The 18,086-nt window shown below is 31.8% G+C and overlaps 1 protein-coding gene across 1 annotated transcript in view; it reads left to right on the forward strand.

Moving 5' to 3' along the window:
* The window catches only part of CHIC2 (cysteine rich hydrophobic domain 2), a 57,051-nt gene that overhangs the window by 24,062 nt on the left and 14,903 nt on the right, over positions 1-18,086 (forward strand). The gene's annotated exons all lie outside the window — the stretch shown is intronic.

The raw sequence follows: 18,086 nt of genomic DNA on the forward strand, positions 1-18,086 counted from the left end.
TTCTTTCTCAAGATTGTTTTGGATGTTCTAATTTCTTTCATTTGTCTGTATAAATTTTAGAATGAGCTTGTCAATATCTTAAAAAAAAACTTGGATTTTGATTGGATTGGAATTATAGATCAATATGGGGAAAATTGACATCTTAACAACATCTTCCAAACAATGAATATGGCATATCTCGGTCTTCTGTGATTTCTTTTTCACCAGTAATTCATAATTTTTTGTGTAGCATATAGATCATATTTTGTTAACTTTATATGTGTTTGTGTGTGTGTTCGGCACTATTAATGGTATTTTTAAAATTTTGATTTCCCATTGTTCATTGCTAGTACATAAAAATTAGTCATTTTTTGTATACTGAAATTGTGCTCTGTGATGTTATTGTATTCCAGGAATGTTTTTATAGATTCTGTGGGGTTTTTTACATAAATAACCTTACTGTTTGTTTTTTTTTTTTCTCCTTCTTCTTGGTTTCTAATCTGCATACCATTTGTTTCTTTTTCTCTTTTTTCACTAGGTAAGATTTCCAGTAAAATGTGGAGTAGAAGTGAGAGTGGACTCCTTTAGGCCTGGTTTTCTCTACTTTTTTTTTATTTTCAATTTCATTTGTTTTTGCTCTTATTTTTATTATTTCTTCTTCTTGCTTTGGATTTGATTTACTTTTTTTTTTCTTTTTAGTTTCTTAAGGTAGAAGCAGAGGTCATTGAGTTGAGAGCTTTCTTTTTTTCTGATATAAGTATATAAAGCTAAACATTTCCCTCTAGAGCATTGCTTTACCTGCATCCTACATATTTTTATATGCTATATTTTACTTTTATTCAGTTCAAAATATTTTCTAATTTTCCTTGAGACTTCCTCTTTGATTTATGTGTTATAAAGAAATGTGTTGTTTAAATACTTGGGAATTTCCCAGACACTTTTCTGTTACTGATTTCTAGTTTAAGTCTGTTGTCTAAGAGAACATACTTCGTGTGATTTCTTTTTTGAAAAATGTGTTGTTTTATTCTATGGCCTTGAATATAGTATATCTTGTTAGTGGTCTCTTTAAAATTTTTATTTAGGTTCTAGCAGTTTGAGATGTAACTGACATGCAATAAACTGCACATACTTAAAGTGTTATCACTTGATGAGTTTTGTTACACATAATACATATATACATGTATACATTAAGATAGTGAATGCATTCATCACCGCTCAAAACTCCCTGTGTCTCTAATCTTTCTTCCCCTTCCAGGCAATTGCTGATGTGCATTTTGGCACTATGGATTCAGTTGTATTTTTTAGAGTCTTATATAAATGGAACCATACAATATGGGGTTTTGTTTGTTTGTTTTTGTCTTTTACTCATAATTATTGTGAGATTTATCCATGTCGTTGTATCAGTAGTGATCAATAATTAATTTCCTTTTAGTGTGTATAATGTTCTCATATGGATATATCATATTTGTTTATCCATTCACCTATTGATGGACTTTTATATTGTTTCCAGTTTTGATCTATATAAATAAAGCTGCTGTGAATATTCTTAAGTCTTTTGATAGACATATACTTTCTTTTCTGTTGAGTAAAAATTCCCAAGAACGGAGTGGCTTGATCATTTGGGTATGTAAATGTTTAATTTTTTAAGAAACTGAAATACTGCTGAAGTGGTGCTATTATTTTACTGCAAGATTCCCACGAGCAGTGTGTGGTAGTCTGTTTTGCTGCATCCTTTTCAGCATTTAGTGTGGTTTGCCTTTTTAATTTTAGTCATTCTAATGTGTATGTAATGTTATGATTATGGTTTTATTTTTCATTTCCCTAATAATTAATGATGTGAGCATTTTCTCATGTGTATTTGCCATTCGTATATTTTCTTTGATAAAGTGGGCTGTTTAAACTTTTTGCCTGTTTTTTAACTGAGTTTTCTTATCGTTTAGTTTTGAGAATTCTTTATATATTCTGGAAATAAGTGTATGCTTTGAAAAGATTTCTCCCAGCAATAGCTTGTCTTTTCATCCCCTAACAGTCTTTTCAAGAGAAGATGTTTTTAATTTTAATTAATCCAGTTTATCCATTTGTCCTTTTATTCACTGTGCTATTAGTGTTACACCTAGTGTTACACCTTAGTTTCCTAAGCCTGGATACAAAGATTTTTTTTTTCCTTTGTTTCTTCTAGCAGTTTTATAGGTTTATACAGTTAGGTCTATGATTCATTTAGATTTAAGCTTTTTATGTGGTACAGTGTAGGGATTGAAGTTCTTTTTCTTTTTCTCTTTGTATATAGTTATTCAGTTGTTCCAATAATATTTGTTAGAAAGATTATTCTTTACTAAATTGCCTTTGTACCTTTGTTGGAAATTAGTTGTCAGTGTGTATATGCACCTATTTCTTGGCTCTCTTCTCTTCTGCTGATCTTTTTGTCAATCTTGATACCAGTACCACACTGTCTTGAGTAATAAGTTTTGTAATATCTCTTATAATTGGGTAGTGTTAGTTCTCCTTTTACTCCTTTTTCAAAGAAGTTTTCTTTTCTAGGTCATTTGTATTCCATATAAATTTTAGAATCAGCTTTTCACTTTTTACAAAAGAAATCCTTTTGAGACTTTAGTTTGGATTGCATTGAATCTATGGATCAGTTTGGGGAAATTGGCATCTTAAAAATATTTTATCTTCTGACCCAGGAAATGATATCTCTCTGTTTACTTATATCTTTAAAGTTTTTTTCTGAGCAGTGTTTTGTAGTTTTTAGTGTACATGTCTTATATATCTTTTGTTAGATTTATCCATAAGTATTTTTATGCTATTTTAAATGGTATGTATTGTTAAAATTTCAATTATTTATTTTTCCATGCTAGGGTATAGCTCTGCTAAACTCATCTATTATTTCTGTTACCTTTTTTGTAGAATATTGAAATTTTTTATAGATAGTCGTGTCATCTGCAATGAGGATGGTATTACTTCTTTCTAATCTGGATTTTTTGTTGTTGTTGCTTTCCCATGCCTTACCACACTGACTAGAATCTCCAGAAACATTGATTAGAAGTAGTGAGAACACAAAAATAAACTCAAAGTGGCTTAAAAACTTAAGTATAAAACAAGACACTATAAGCTCCTAGAAGAAAACATAGGCAAAACATTTTCTGACATAAATCTTAGCAATGATCTCCTAGGGCAATCTACCCAGGCAATAGAAATAAAAGCAAAAATAAACAAATGGTACCTAATTAAACTTACAAGCTTTTGCACAGCAAGGAGACCATAAGCAAAACAAAACAACAACTTATGGAATGGGAGAAAATATTTGCAAATGATGCAAATATTATTTCCAGAATATATGAACAGCTCATACAACTTAATAACAAAAAAACCCAAACAGCCTGACCTAAAAATGAAGACCTAAACAACCAATTCTCCAATGAAGACATACAAATGGCCAATAGGGACTCCTGATACTAGAGAGAACATGTTCACATTTTCATCATTCCGTATATTAACTGTAGGGTTTTTGTAGATGCCCTTTATTCTTGAGGAAGTTTTATTCTACTAGTTTGTAGAGAGTTTTATCAGGAATAGATGTTGAATTTTGTTAAATATCTTTTCTGCTTTTTTTGAGATAGTTATATGTGTTTTTGTTTTTGTTTTTAATTTAGAAATACATGGAATTGATTGAATTTTTGGATGCTAAACCAACCTTACATTCCTGGAATGAACCTTACTTGATCATGTCATGTCTATTTTAATATTTGTGTTGGATTTGATAATAAATTTGTTTAGAAGTTTTACACATGTGTTCATGAGGGATATTTTTATTAAGTCTTCTTGTAATGTCTGATTTTGGCATCAGGGTAGTGATAGCCTCACAAAATGAGTTGAGAAGTGTTCTCGCCTCTTCAGTTTTCTAGAGGAGTTTCTGCAGAATATGCATTATTTCTTTCTTATGTTTTGGAAGAATTCAACATTTAAGCCATCTGGACCTGGAGTTTTCTTTGTTAGAATTTTTTAAACTATAAATTCAGTTTCTTTAATGGATGCAGGACTTTTCAGGTTGTTATTTTATCTTGTTTGAGCTTCTGTTTCTGTTTTTTTCAAGGGACTTGTCCATTTTATCTAAGTGGTTGAATTTTCATAAAATTCATAAAATTCATTAATTTTTTTTTTTTTTTTTTTTTTACTATTTGTAAAATCTCTAGTGATACCACCTCTCACATTCCTAAAATTGTTAATTTATCCCTTGTTCCTCTCTCTCTCTCTTTTTTTTTAACTAGTCTGGCTAGAGGTTTATCAGTTTTATTAATCATCTCAGAGATCAGCTTTTGGCTTCATTATTTTTATCAATTTAATATTTTATATTTCATTGGTTTCACTCTGCCTTTTATTCTCTCCTTTCTTCTCCTTAACTCTGGATTTAATTTGTTCTTCCTTTTCTAGTTTTTTTAAAGTGGAAGCAAAGGTCATTGATTTGAGGCTTCTCTTCTGGGGTTTAGTGTTGTAAATTTCCTTCCTGAATACTGCTTTAGTTGTATTGCCCTGAATTTGATATGTTGTGTTTTAATTTTCATTCAATTCATTTTATTTTCATATCACTTTTTTTTTTCTACTAGTGCATTATTTGGAAATATTTTATTTAGCTTCCAAATATTTGGGAGATTTTGTAGAGATCTTTCTGTTACTGATTTTTAATTTAAGTTCATTTGGGTTAGATAAAACTTTGTGTGTTTTGAATTTTAAATTTATTAAGACCTATTTTATTACCCAGAATATGAACTGTCTTGATAAGTGATCCTTGTGCACTTGTAAAGAATGTGTATTCTTCTCTTTTTGAGTGGGTGTTTTTTTTTTTTTAATGTCAACTAGGTCAAGTTGGTTAACTATGTTCAAATCATCTGTATTCTTACTGGTTTTCTGTCTGGTACTATCAATTATCAAGAAAGATGTATTAAAATCTCTGACTGTAATTATGTAATCATGGGTTTGTCTATTCTTGCCGTTTTTGTTTCATATATTTTGACATTGTAATTAGGTGCATAAACTTTCAGATTTTGTCTACTTCATGGATTGACCTTGATAGGTAATAATTTATTGAGGTGAAATTTATGTAACAAAAATTAACCTTTATTAAGTGAACAATTCAGTGGCATTTAGTACATTCACAGTGTTGTACAACTATCACCTCTGTCTAGGTCCAAAACATTTTCATCACTCCAAAGTAAAACTTATCCATTAAGCAGTTTCTCCCCATTACCCTTTCCCTCTAGCTACCACTACTCTGTGTTCTCTCTCTAAGGATTTATCTATCCTGGTAATTTCATATGAATGGAATCATACAATACAGGACCTTTTGTTTCTGGCTCCTTTCACTTAGCATGTTTTCAAGGTTCTTCCGTGTTGTAACATGTATCAATACTTCATTATTTTTTATGGTTGAATAATATTCCATTATGTGCATGTGTCAGAATTTGTTTATCCATTATCCGTTGATGGAGGTTTAGGCTCTTCCCCTCCAAAAGATGACTAGTGCTGCTATGAACATGGGTGTACATGTATTGTCTGATACTTGTTTTCAATTCTTTTGGGTATATACCTTGGAGTGTGGGGTCATAAGGTAATTTTCTACTTCTTAAAGAACTAGAGCAGTGTTTAGTTTAGGGCTATCTATTTCCCACTAGTGAGGCAAGACCTGCCTGGATACTCTACTCAGTGGCCTGTTAATTTTGATGTTTACTAGTCTGGCTGATGGGAAGAGGCATTGTGCTAGATCTTTGTGAGTTTTGGACACTCTTATCTCTAATCCTTTCTAGTAGTTCTTTGTTCCACCCTGGTAGTTTCCTTACCTGCATGTGCTTCTCAGTACTGACCTCAGTATTCAGTAGTGACTATTTGAAGATCTTTGGAGTTCTTTGCAGCATCTTCTCTCTGGTACTGTGTCCTGTGCTTCTAGCTGCCCTAGTTTCCTCAGTCTGAGCTCTGTCTCCTTACTCACAGAGTCCCCAGGCTTTGTCTAGGCTCTCCTTCCATTCATTCACTGTGACCTGGAAGCTCTCTTTTATCAATAATCTTGGGAAATCATAGGACCTTTCTCATATGTTTCTGGTCTCTCAGAAATTCTGGTCTTTTATTGTCAAGTTTTATGTGTTTTGGGTTTTTTGTTTTTTGTGGGGTTTTTTTGGTGGTTTCAGGCCAGAGAGTAAATCTGGTGCCTGTTGCTGCATCTTTGCTGAAAATGAAAGTCTGAATGTTCTCTTTTTATAGAAACATTTTTGACATATAAATACTGTGCCAGTGATAGAAGGATTTATATTAATGCTATACTCAAAGAACATATAGTCTATCTGGAGAATTGGGTAGGTGAATGCAGAGATAGTTTGAGTTTGTAAGTACTTGTCATAATTTTCATGAAGTGTCTCTTATAACAAAAAACAATAAATATGTGTCCTTTGGGTCTAGAAATATGAAGCAACCACTTGCAATTACAAAATATATTTGAAGTCTTGTATTATATCTCAGACGCACATTTGACTTTTACATTCTATTACATAATGTACATTTGTTTCAATAGGAAAGTTTAAAATGACTTATTGAATAAAGTTGATACTCTTGGAATATAAGCATATTTGTCTTATGAAATTGCTGGTTTTAGCTACCATTTCTTTATGCTGCTAATGTGCCATTCTCTGGAAGTTACTTATTCATTGAATCAGTTAATGTTTCTGAAGCTGCACTGTGGGCTTGTTACTGTTTTAGATGCCATTTAGATACTGTTTAGAGGTTATGTGTTTCCTCTTGTGGACTTAAAAGATAGAAAGCAGTAAAGTAATTACGAATAGTGGTAAGTGCTTGAAAGACAATAAAACAGGAAACCTCAGCCTTTTAGTAGGTTCTTTGTAAGAGCCTGAGGAGCTCACAAGCAAATAAGATGCTTCAGCTTCAATAAATAGATTTTACGACATTTACTTTGCAAAAGCTTATTTTCGTTTATACTTTTGTTTACTTTTCTTCTTGATTGTGCCTTAATTGTAGTATTATAGTTTAGAAAATTGACGTCTAAGTAAGTGAACTCTCTATGACTTGTAATTGCTTTCAGCCTGGCTCATTTATTGAGGAAACAAGATTCATAATTTTACTGTATGTTGTGTTACAGTATTTTCTGTTTATTTCTTTTGGTTTATTTTTTATACTAAAGTAACTATTAGCTTTAGTCTTCTGAGACTTTGCACATATATATCGTATCCCAACTTTAGTGATTTTATAGACTTTGTTCATATATGCTCTCAGCCATTATCCTTTCTGACTAAAGAATACTAACTTTTAGGGTGTTTATACCAACTTCTTAATCTTGTGAGTTGTCTTAACCTCTTTTTTTAGTGCTTTAATCTCTCTTACATATGATGACCAGAATTGTGTGGCTTTCTAGAGTGCTCTCTATATGATTTGTTGTAAATAGTGTATATGTGGATTCCCTTTATACTCTTAATTTGTAGTCAGTCCTGTATCAAGGAATCATTCCCTTAGGAATAGGAAAGTAGGTTGCAACATGTGGTAGCTAAGACTTGCACTTTGGTGCTAGAAAGAGCTGGCTTGGAAAGTGGCACTCAATGACTGATCAGTTCACTCTCTCTAGACCTCAGTTTTTAAGCTCTCTAAAATGAAGTTAATCTCTTCCTTGCAGCATTGTTTTTAAAATTTGAGCAAGTGCATATAGAGTACTTCATGTAGGATTTTGCCTATAGTATATGCTTAATGGCAGTTGCTGTTAATACCATTTTATTATTATTCTTCCCAGTCTCTGTCTTGCTAACTGCTAAATCCCCAGTGCCTCTCACAGTGCCTCTCATCTACTTTATTTTCAATAAATATTTGCTGAATGAATGTACTTGTATATTTGCTGAATGAATGCACCTTTGACTTCTGAAACTCTAGAGTAGTAAGATTATAACATTTCAGAAGATATGGTCTTCACCATTCAAAACTAGATTCCCAAGTAAGTAAAAGCATCTTGTCTTTTAGAGTAAATAACAGACTTTTTCTACAGGGGCAATATGATAAAGTCTAAAAGACAGCAAATCACTGTTTGAAGCTGAGTGACTTTAACTGAGTCGCTTAAAACCGTGTTGAGCCTAGAGTTTCACCACCGCCACCCCTCCTTTTTCTTTTAATCTCAGGAAAGGAGAGGCTGACTAATCGCTCCAGGTATTCTCTAGCTCTGAAAATCTATAATCCTTTGAAAACTGAACTGTGTAGGTCTACAAAACATCACTATTTCTAAGCTCTAAGTAAAAAAAGGTCTCCATATTGATTTTTATTTCAAATCTAAAGAATTAACATTTTAAAACATTTTCTTTTAAGTTTTTTTCCCTTTTTTTTTTTTGGCTTTGCTGAGTTTTAGTAGATAATTGCTGTTAGTTTTGAAACTTTGATTGAAAGAGCTTGTATCTAATCTACTTCTTTTACTTTTAAATTGTAGTCTGGCTAAGTATGTAGATTTACTTCTGGGTTTCTTTTTCTTTTCCTGTCAGCCTCAAGTTTAGTTATCTAATAATTGTGAGTTACTTTGGTTGGAGTGCAGTAGGGGTGGAGAATCCAAATGGGACAGATCAGAAGTAAGACAGCCTTGTAAGACTTACAGAAATTCAAGGGAAAGTGAATCTGGGAGAATCAACCAGAGAGCTACAAATATTTGTATATGGGAGGAATTTGAAATATACTTACTCAGTTATACTGTGACAGTATTAGAAGTTACCCTGAACTTTCAGAACTCTGATTTACTCCATGTTTGGGATTTGAGCATTTGTAGCCAGTACCTCTGAATCATAAGATGGCAAAGGCAGTGAACATTTGGATGAAGAATTAGATACAGAAGAATGCTTCTAACATATTGCAGATAATAAAAGTAAAACAAACTTAAAAGCACCTTAATGAAACTTTAGCAAACAGGGGGTCTTGAAAAGTTTGTGGTGAACAAGGGATGATATTCTTATGACAATCATTATTGGTTGAAAATGTAGGAAAATCAGTGCTAACTTTTTTTTTTAAAGAATGCTACACAATTGCTTTATTTCTATAAATATAATATATTTATAAGGGCTTTCATATTGTCAAGATAAGTATATACCTGTGAAACCATCATTATAGACAATACCATAAACATAACATCACCTCTAATAATTCACTCTTTTCCTTCCTCTTTGTGTGTGTGTGTGTGTGTGTGTGTGTGTGATAAGAACATTTAACATAAGTTCTACCCCATGCTTTATTGAGATGTAATTGATATATAACATTGTATAAGTTTAAGGTGTACAGCATGATTTAATACATATATATTGTGAAACCCATACATTCTCTTTTAATCTTTACAGCAATTCTGTGTGGTAAACATCATGATCACATGTAATAATTATTGAGTGCTAACTGCATGCCACAGATTGTGTTAACCAATTTACTTATACTGTGTCATTTAATCTTCCCCAAATACAAGAGTAGGCATTCATATTATTCCTACTTTAAGGATGAGAAGACTGAGGATCAGAAGTTAAGTAATCTATTTGAGATCTCACAGTCTACAAAGTTAGGCCATAATTAGAACTCCAGGCTTAAATTCGAAATCTCATAGGGTTTTTTTTTTCTCTCTTTGATGAGGATACAGAAATCAAGGTGTTTTTTGTTTTTTGTTTTTTAACTTATCTAATTCGATTTTATTCCATGTAAGCAGGGGATTTTAGAGGTTTGGAAGGAACTTAAAAGATGATTATTTCACAAGTTAGGAAGTTCAGAGCCATTGAATATTTCAGTTTATCTAAGTTGATCCAGTAGATTTATAAATGGTAACAGTATCCAAGCATTTTATATTGGTTTTTGGAATACTTTAGTTTTTTAGCACATTTATCTTTCCATAATATTTTCCTAATATTTAAACAAATTTGTACTTCTTGAAGATACAAACTCATGGTAAAGAAAGGAGGCCATAAAGCAGGTAAGTGCAGGAAAACAGTATATTTTGATAAGATTTTATACAAAGTTCCAGTTGGACAACTAAGAGCTGATAAATTGCTTTTGCTTCTGTTTTACTTTTATAAACACAAAAATCAACATCCCTGTCTTTGAAAATTATCAGGTTCCCATTCCCTAATAAACAATTGCACACTATTTCTGATAAAGTTTTTTTCCTAATATTTTACTCTTCGTTGAAACTTGTGTACTTACTCTTACGTTGAGAATGTTGTGTAATGACAGTGTAGGAGGGACAGGGACTCTCACTGAAGTTGGAACCGGGTTTTCTATATCTAACCCTAGGCGTTCAGTTTGTGGTTTCTTGCCCCTTCTTCAGTATTTCTCATATTATAGAATGCAGGATAAATCAATAGTCTTAACCTTTTTAAAATCTTATTTTAATTGCTGTGGGAAAGGGGTCTTATGTAGAAGGTTTCTCATAACCAGAAAAATATATTTAGTGCTGTTTAATTTTAAAAGAATATTTAGGCTGAAACTTAGAAAACTGATTCTTACATAAACTAAATGAATTACTACCATTAGTGTGAATGGGACTGATGATTTGTTTTTAATTGGAGTAAAAACATGTTACTAAATTCTCATTTTAAAAGAGGATATGCAAAAAAAAAATGTAAACTTTGAGTCTTAAATGTGCGGAGATGGCACTGGGACTTCAAGATGTGTTAGAGCCCTTTAAAATATGTTTTGGCGAGGTCTGATGGACATTTAGTTCTCTCTAAATATTTAGAACATAGAATTGCTGTAGAAAGATTTACCTATCTTCTTCAGTATCCAGTCTGCTGTTACCCCATTCAATGACTTCTTAATTTTAGATGTTGTATTTTTCAGTTCTAGAATGTCCATTTGCTGTTTTTATCAAAGACAGTCTAGTTCTTTTTTGAAATTCTTCATCTTTTTACCCATTTTACCCATCTTTTCCCTGTATTATATTGAACATATTAATCATAATTAATTTAAATTCCTGTCACCTCACACCAATACTTTATCTCTGGACCTGTTTCTGTGGGGTTTTTTCTTTTGATTATTGGTCATGTTTCCCTGGCTTTTAAACTGTTTTACTTTATGCTAGAGGTTATAAACAAAATAAAGTAGAAGCTCCAGAAGAAATCCTCCACAAACAGGGGTCCCCTCTTTCCTCTGTTAGACAGATACGAGAAGGGGAATGACCATTTTGATCTAATCAGAGATTGAGCAGAATCTTGTCCCCTGAGTACTGGGAGACTGAATAATTTTTCTCTGCCTTTTTATCTTGGTCCCTACCCTTTCCATGCTGCCCCAGAATTCAGTAGTGTCTCTAGGGAAAACTGGCTTTGCATTTTAGAGCATGTGTAATTTCCAGTCCATTGGACCAGCCTGTACAACCTGCAAAAACTCTCTTAATTTCCCTTTTCCTCAGTAGAGCCCCACTGGTTGTGCCAAGCCTGATCCTCAGCCAACCCCTCAAATCAGCAAAGAAAGAAAATGGCCAGTACATAATCATCAAATGATTTAGGAAGGGTTCTTTCCTTCTCTGAATTTTATTTCATCTAGTCTTACTGTTTCCAGAATTTTCTGATGTTTTAAAAACAATGTGGGTTTTTTTTCCTTCTTCAGTTACATCCATGTATATTTGTGGTGGGAGTGTAGGCTTGAGTGTTGACATTCTACCCATAAATATAAGTCTCCAAATACTTTTACATAAAGAATTACGCTGTTCTTTGCATGGTGTGATTGTTACTATCTTGTTTTTTTATATTTTTGTTTGAAATTTCTTCATATTTGAAATTGAAATCATATTGTCAGTACCTTTTTTAAGGACGTATTCACTTTATGTTTGTGCCTTGAATGTAAGGATTTGTAAATTGATGTCACTTAGAGACAAGTAGAAATAGTTGCGTTTGCTGATCCCAAGTGGAAAGAGCATTGTGTTTAAAGTTTGGAGATCTGAGTTTGAATCCTATCATTACCCTTACTGGTTGTGTGACCTTGGGCAAACCAGTTAACTTCTGTAAGCTTGCATACTTAATCTGTAAAATAGAAATATACCTCAGTTCATGTTTTATTGCACAAAGTAAGGTATAAGCAAGAACAAAATACATTTTGGAGAAGTCTCATTGAGACTTAAGAGTAGAATGGGTATTTCCTAGATCTTAGAACTGAAGAATATTAGAGCTGGAGAAAATTTAGTTTTAGATTAAGTTGACTGTTCAAGGCCGACAGCCTAGTTAGTAGCTTAGATACATGTTACATAGACGTGTTATTTCACAAGTTAGATTCTTTACTAATTCATACCTCTGAAAATTCATGGAGAGAGGCATCATGTTGAAGACCGTACAATCCTGGTTTCAAATCCCAGCTCCACCATTTCCTAGTGTAGCTTTAAGTTTCTTAACCCCTCTAAGAGGTAGTTTTCATATGTAAAATAGAAGTTATACAAGGTCTCCTAGGTTTATTAGGAAGATTAAACAAGGTAACAAAGAGAAGACACATAGCATGGAGTCAGATCCAAAATGAGGATACTATTCCTTTTGTTTCTCCAGTTGTCCATTATAATCAATCAGCAGGTGATTTTTTTTTTACTGCCTACCTGTTGGTCCTAGCCAATGATTCTTCCTTGTGTATTTATATAATTTTAAAAAATCCCTGATAGTGATATGTTTGACTATATTCACTTAGGGAAATTCATTTGTCTTATGAATAGTTCTTCTAATATCTGCTGTCAATTGGAACTCAGTGTTAGTTTTTTTTGATATGTTATCAATATTTTCTGAAATGTTATCAGAGGTTCGTGGAAAACCCCTTTCAAATTGTTCGCAACATTTCATATATTGTGCATAAATGCCTTTTTTACCATTCACACAGTAGTGTGAGTAACATTAAAAAGTTAAGAACCATTAGCCTAGGTCATAAACTCTTGATTAAATTGCATGTAAGCATTCCTTATTTAAGATTAGTACCTGTAAGTCACTGTTCAGTACTAAGTTAAAAGGACATTTTTGATACACAAAATGTCTGCAGTTGTTTAGCTTATCTTCATCTAAAAATAGTATTTTTAACAAACAGTACAAAAAGGATTGTTCCAAAGATAATTTGATGGATGTTTAGTTTTTAAAAGTTAATATTCACATAAAGTTTTTAAAAGGGGACTAGAAGTATAGGAGGGGAATTTGTTTCAAAATCCTTTTGAGGAATCTGATCATATTCTAGTTTGTCTTTCGGTGAATCCAGATTTTTCATGTATCATAATACTGAGAGAGGCCCTTTAATTTTCTGCACATAACTGCAATATAAGATTTATATTAATTTAGAACAGAGGTGAATCAAGTAATTTTCTGTTAAGTTAAAATAGTTCATTTAAAATTTTGTATGGTTTCCTAATGACTTATAACTTAAAAACATTTTTGTTTCACTTATTTTAATGATTTAAATTTGCACAGATGTCAAAAGATAAGTATAGTTCTTATTTGAAAAATACTAAAAAGTTTTAAAAATTATGAATACATTCAAAGCATTGTTCTAGTTAAAGCTTAATGCATATAAACTTAGGAGTTTAAAACTTGTTTTAAGTAAGAAATTGAACATTTGAAATTGCACTTTGACCTTTTGTGATGTTATGAATAAATCCTATTCAAATAAACTTTAATTTTAAGTTTAAATAGCTGAACTTTTACAAATAGTTATTAGTGAGATTCTATTTATACATTTTGTTAACATCTTAGCATCTTTATATTCTAAAGACTGATAAGAGGGCTATTTCTTTGGGAAAAATTCAGAGAAATTATGTTACAGCTTTCACATTTAACATTTTTCTTTTGGTTTAAAGTACTTTAAAATTCATGAGATTTCTATCGATTTTATTAGCAACTTCTAGAAAACCACTTCTTTGAAAAACTACTTTTTCAAACGATTGTGAGTAAATGAATTATTGGTAATGAGTACGCTATTAAGTAATAGTGGTAATAAAGTGGAAAGTAATACATTGAAGACTTTCTAAATGATCCCTTGCTGTCCTGAAAGATTTGTTTATATCTAGAGGCACATAATTTGTTTGTAGGGAATAATAATTTATTCCTTAGAAAATTATGATATTTAGAAAAAATTATGATATTTAGAAAAAATTACAAAAAAAGCTTCTTTTTATAAGTCAAATTTGAATTTTCAGAAAACTCTAATTTTCAATTGCAGTAACTTACTATATCTAGGTATTTAATATGCATGTTACTATTGTAAGCTTACTTTAGATGCTTCTTTGAAAGTTGATAGGGGTATATCATATCTAATATTAATTGTTGATTAATCATAATTTAATTAGCCATTTTGTGAATTATCCAGGCCATTTTACCTCTCTTGCAGTTTTCATGTTTTGACTTATTTCCACAATTCTCCTCCAAATTTAAAGGGAACCAAAGGAATAGAAACCAAAATTTCTATCTTTCTATTCTGTTTGTTACTCAGGTTGAATCTGTTTAGTAAATATGTCTATAATTGAAATTATGACTTTGAATCTGTTATTTTTTACTGTAACATTGCTGAATGGCTATATTAGATCTAGTTCATTAGTGAGAAAAATGTAATTAGCAAGGTGTTGAAATGAGGAAATGTATGAAAAAAAATTAAAATAAGCTCTGTAATGAGAGAGATGGATGGGAATCCAGAAGTTTAGAGCAGTTCTTTACCCAACCAGGTTAGCTGACATGTTACTCTCATTAAAAAAAAAAAAAAAAAAACTTGTTTTGATTACATGGTGTGAGTTGGTGGTCTTGGTCCTTTTAATTTAGAGTAAGAATCCATTAAAAAATTAGATTTCTTGTTAATCATCTTATGCAGAAGGACTGAAGATTCATTGGTTAAGAACCACTAACCTGTCCTCTCGCCCCCAGGGTGTGAGCACTGAAAAGGATTAAGGCCCACTGTAGGGAAGCTTGCACTGAAGCCTGCACTGCCCTTTCCCCTGTTCTTTCAGTTAAATAGAAGATTTTTAGTTCCCATGACTGTCAATCTGGTGCTTTTCACAAGCATCAAATTCTTTTAAGAAAATTGAGATGACTTATTTTTAGAAATCCACTGGCCTAGAATACTGAAAGATGATTTTTTGTTGGTGTTTCATGTCAAAAGACCCTATATATATTATTTTTTTTATGTATATTAGCTTGCTTTATGCTAAATTTGGTGGTCAGTATAAACTTTTAAAAATCAAAGACAGTTTTTATACTGTTAGATTTTTTTGTCCAGCAGTAATTATAAAGTTGGGCAGTGTTGAATGTTATATTTCATTTGACAACCTTGTGGACATAAACTCTTAACTTTTAATTTCTAGATTACTGCAATAATAAGGTGCTTTCTTTTCATCATTAAAGGCTTTTAAATAGCTTTTATAAATGCTGAAGTGTCATGTTTTTTCACTATCTGCCAAATTGGTACTGTATTTAATCCTGAAAATATATATTTTGATTTTGCTAACTGAAAATAATTGCAAAGTATTAAACATTCTCAGTAGTTAAAGCTTTTTTTTTCCATTTAATTTGAGCTTTTGTTGTTACTAACAAATAATTTGTGGCACAGTTTCTTTTCTTTCTTTCTTTCCTTTTTTTTTTTTTTTTTTTTTTAAATGACTGTTAGAGTCTATATACTTGTCACCTTAGTGTGCTAGAAATGTTCCACTCAGATTAAGGGTTCCTTTCTGGTTTTGTATGTTCTCACCTGCTCCTCACTGTAAATCATTGAGATGTCAAGTGCGATGATTAATTAAGCTGCACGTGCAAGTGCTTTTTTTTTTTTCACCTGTCAAGCTGGAGAGAAGTCTTATAGCAAGATTAGATGGTGCTAATTCACAGCTTTTAATCCTGACTATTAAGTATGTAGAAATATTTTATATTTAGATGTTTATTTAGAATATGGCACACCAGTTTGTTTTGTTTAGAGCTTTTAAATATTGTAAGATATAATTATTGTATCAAATCCTATCATTAAACTCTTAATTAGAGGCAAAGGGTAAATTCAGAATTCCCACATAAATATTTCAGAATATAAGGTTCATACTTTATAATTATCTTTATTCAAATACTAGTAGTTGATTTAAGTTATTTAAAGTAAATATTGTTAAGTTTCTAAATTGACGTGTGTGTATCATATACACCATGAGATCCATTCATAATGAGATGTTTTCTTGTTATGCATATGGATTTAAATTTGAGATGAAATGGTGATTGTGGTAACTACACTTTTTAACTAATGAGTATTTGCAGAATGTAATGTTAAACTTTTAATTTTTATTCATTAATATGAAACTATAAGCTTGGAAAGCTTGTGCTCCCCACCCTAGTTCTTTCATCCCCCCCACCTCACCCCCTTTTTTAAACCATCAGTAAAAGTAAAACCTCAAATTGTATAGTAATCTTAATCTATTATTAAAAGGTCCTAGAAAGGAAGATTACAAGGTAGATTCAGGTTTTGAATCGGTTTTGCCATTGGTTTAGCAGCGGGTGGGCAGGCAGATGCCTGCTCAGAGTAGAACCTATTGCCATTTTTCACCATTGATAGAGTAGCCTTTCAGAGTCAATGAGCTCTGTCAATGTGAGCTTGTCAAGGCTACAACTTCATAGACCTGAGAGGCGGTTTGAGAGGTCAGCCCTTTTCAGGTTCGCTGTGATGCAAATGAACTTTAATGCTTAAACAACTATTGGAATTTTTATGTCTGCTCCTTGTTCTTTTTTCTTCACAAAGTCATTGACGAGACATTCAGTGCTTTTTAAATTGGAAGTTGCATTGTGCTAAAGACCTAGTACAGATTTACGGAGGGCTGAAAGCAGTTAGATCATGTTCTTTTCATGGTGCGATTAGAATCAAATCGATTTCCCTACAGCCTTCAGCATTCAGATGGCAATTTTAACAAAGCTTGGGGGCTAGACAAGGGACAAAACGACTGAACTGAATGTTAATTACACTCTGCAGCCTTATTTTCTTTTGATTTGGGGCTGACTGGCAACTAAATTAACAAAAAGTGTGACCATAACTGCTGCCCTATTTTCATTTAAAAGGAGAGCTGCTTCTAAAAGGCTATCTTTACAAAGAAACAAGTGAGGTCTGCTGATCATTGTTAACAAGGGCACTTTTTTTTTCCTTTAAAATCCTTGCCAAAAAAACTGTTCAAAAAAAATGTAATAAATTAGTCATTGGCATATTATAACCTAGAGAGCTGATTTTCTGATTTTTATGACACAAGCTTGGAAAATGTAAGGTGGTAGTGGTAGTTATGAATTATAATTGGCACCTATGTGACTGTGATGTGTCTTAAGCATCTTCGACATGCTAAAAGGTAATGTAACTTGATTACAGTAGATACTTTGAATAAATATTAAACATTTTATTAAGTAACATTAAATTTTTCAAAACCAGCTTGATCCTAATGAGTTTTTACCTAACTCATCCTTGCTTCACATGCAGATTTTCATATTTGATGCTTAGTACTTAGTTGTGTCACATTAATAGATCTAGATGCTTTTTTCCTTTCCTTGCAAGGAAGCTGCAGCTGCAGCAAGTTGCAGTTGATTCTTGTGGCAACACTGTTCTGTTTGCACCTGCAGCTGTGTCAGTCTCATCCTAACACCTGGCACCATGAATTATCCTTCCCTTTACTCCTTCCAAGCAAGAAGCATTCGTGCTGCATGGTGTGTTTTGCAAAAAATCAAATGATCTTAACCATAAATTTCTTAGTTGATTCCTTTAACAATAGTAATAAATACAGAGTTTGATTTTCCTATACAACCAATTTTGTTTGAAAACCAACAAAAATAATTGGTTTAAATACAGTTTTGCAACTGTTTGAAAATCTTTATCTGTGGAATAATAAACTAGTTTTTAAATTTGGACATTATTTTTAAGTATGATGTAAACAATTGATTTGATAGCAGACTGATTTTTTATTAATTTTTAGTTAGTTTCTTTTTGAATTTACTCCAAAGACCTTTTGCATTTTGTTGACTAATGTTTAAATAGCCTTTCTTTTAAAATATATATTAAGGAACTCTTGTTACTATTTAAGTATTACAAAAATATTTTTGAAAGAAATGGGGATTTAAATTTGTGTCATTTGGTAGATAACATTAGCTTTTTAGACTCTG

This window comes from Camelus dromedarius, chromosome 1, assembly GCF_036321535.1.
Source record: "Camelus dromedarius isolate mCamDro1 chromosome 1, mCamDro1.pat, whole genome shotgun sequence".
NCBI classification, from domain to species: domain Eukaryota; kingdom Metazoa; phylum Chordata; class Mammalia; order Artiodactyla; family Camelidae; genus Camelus; species Camelus dromedarius.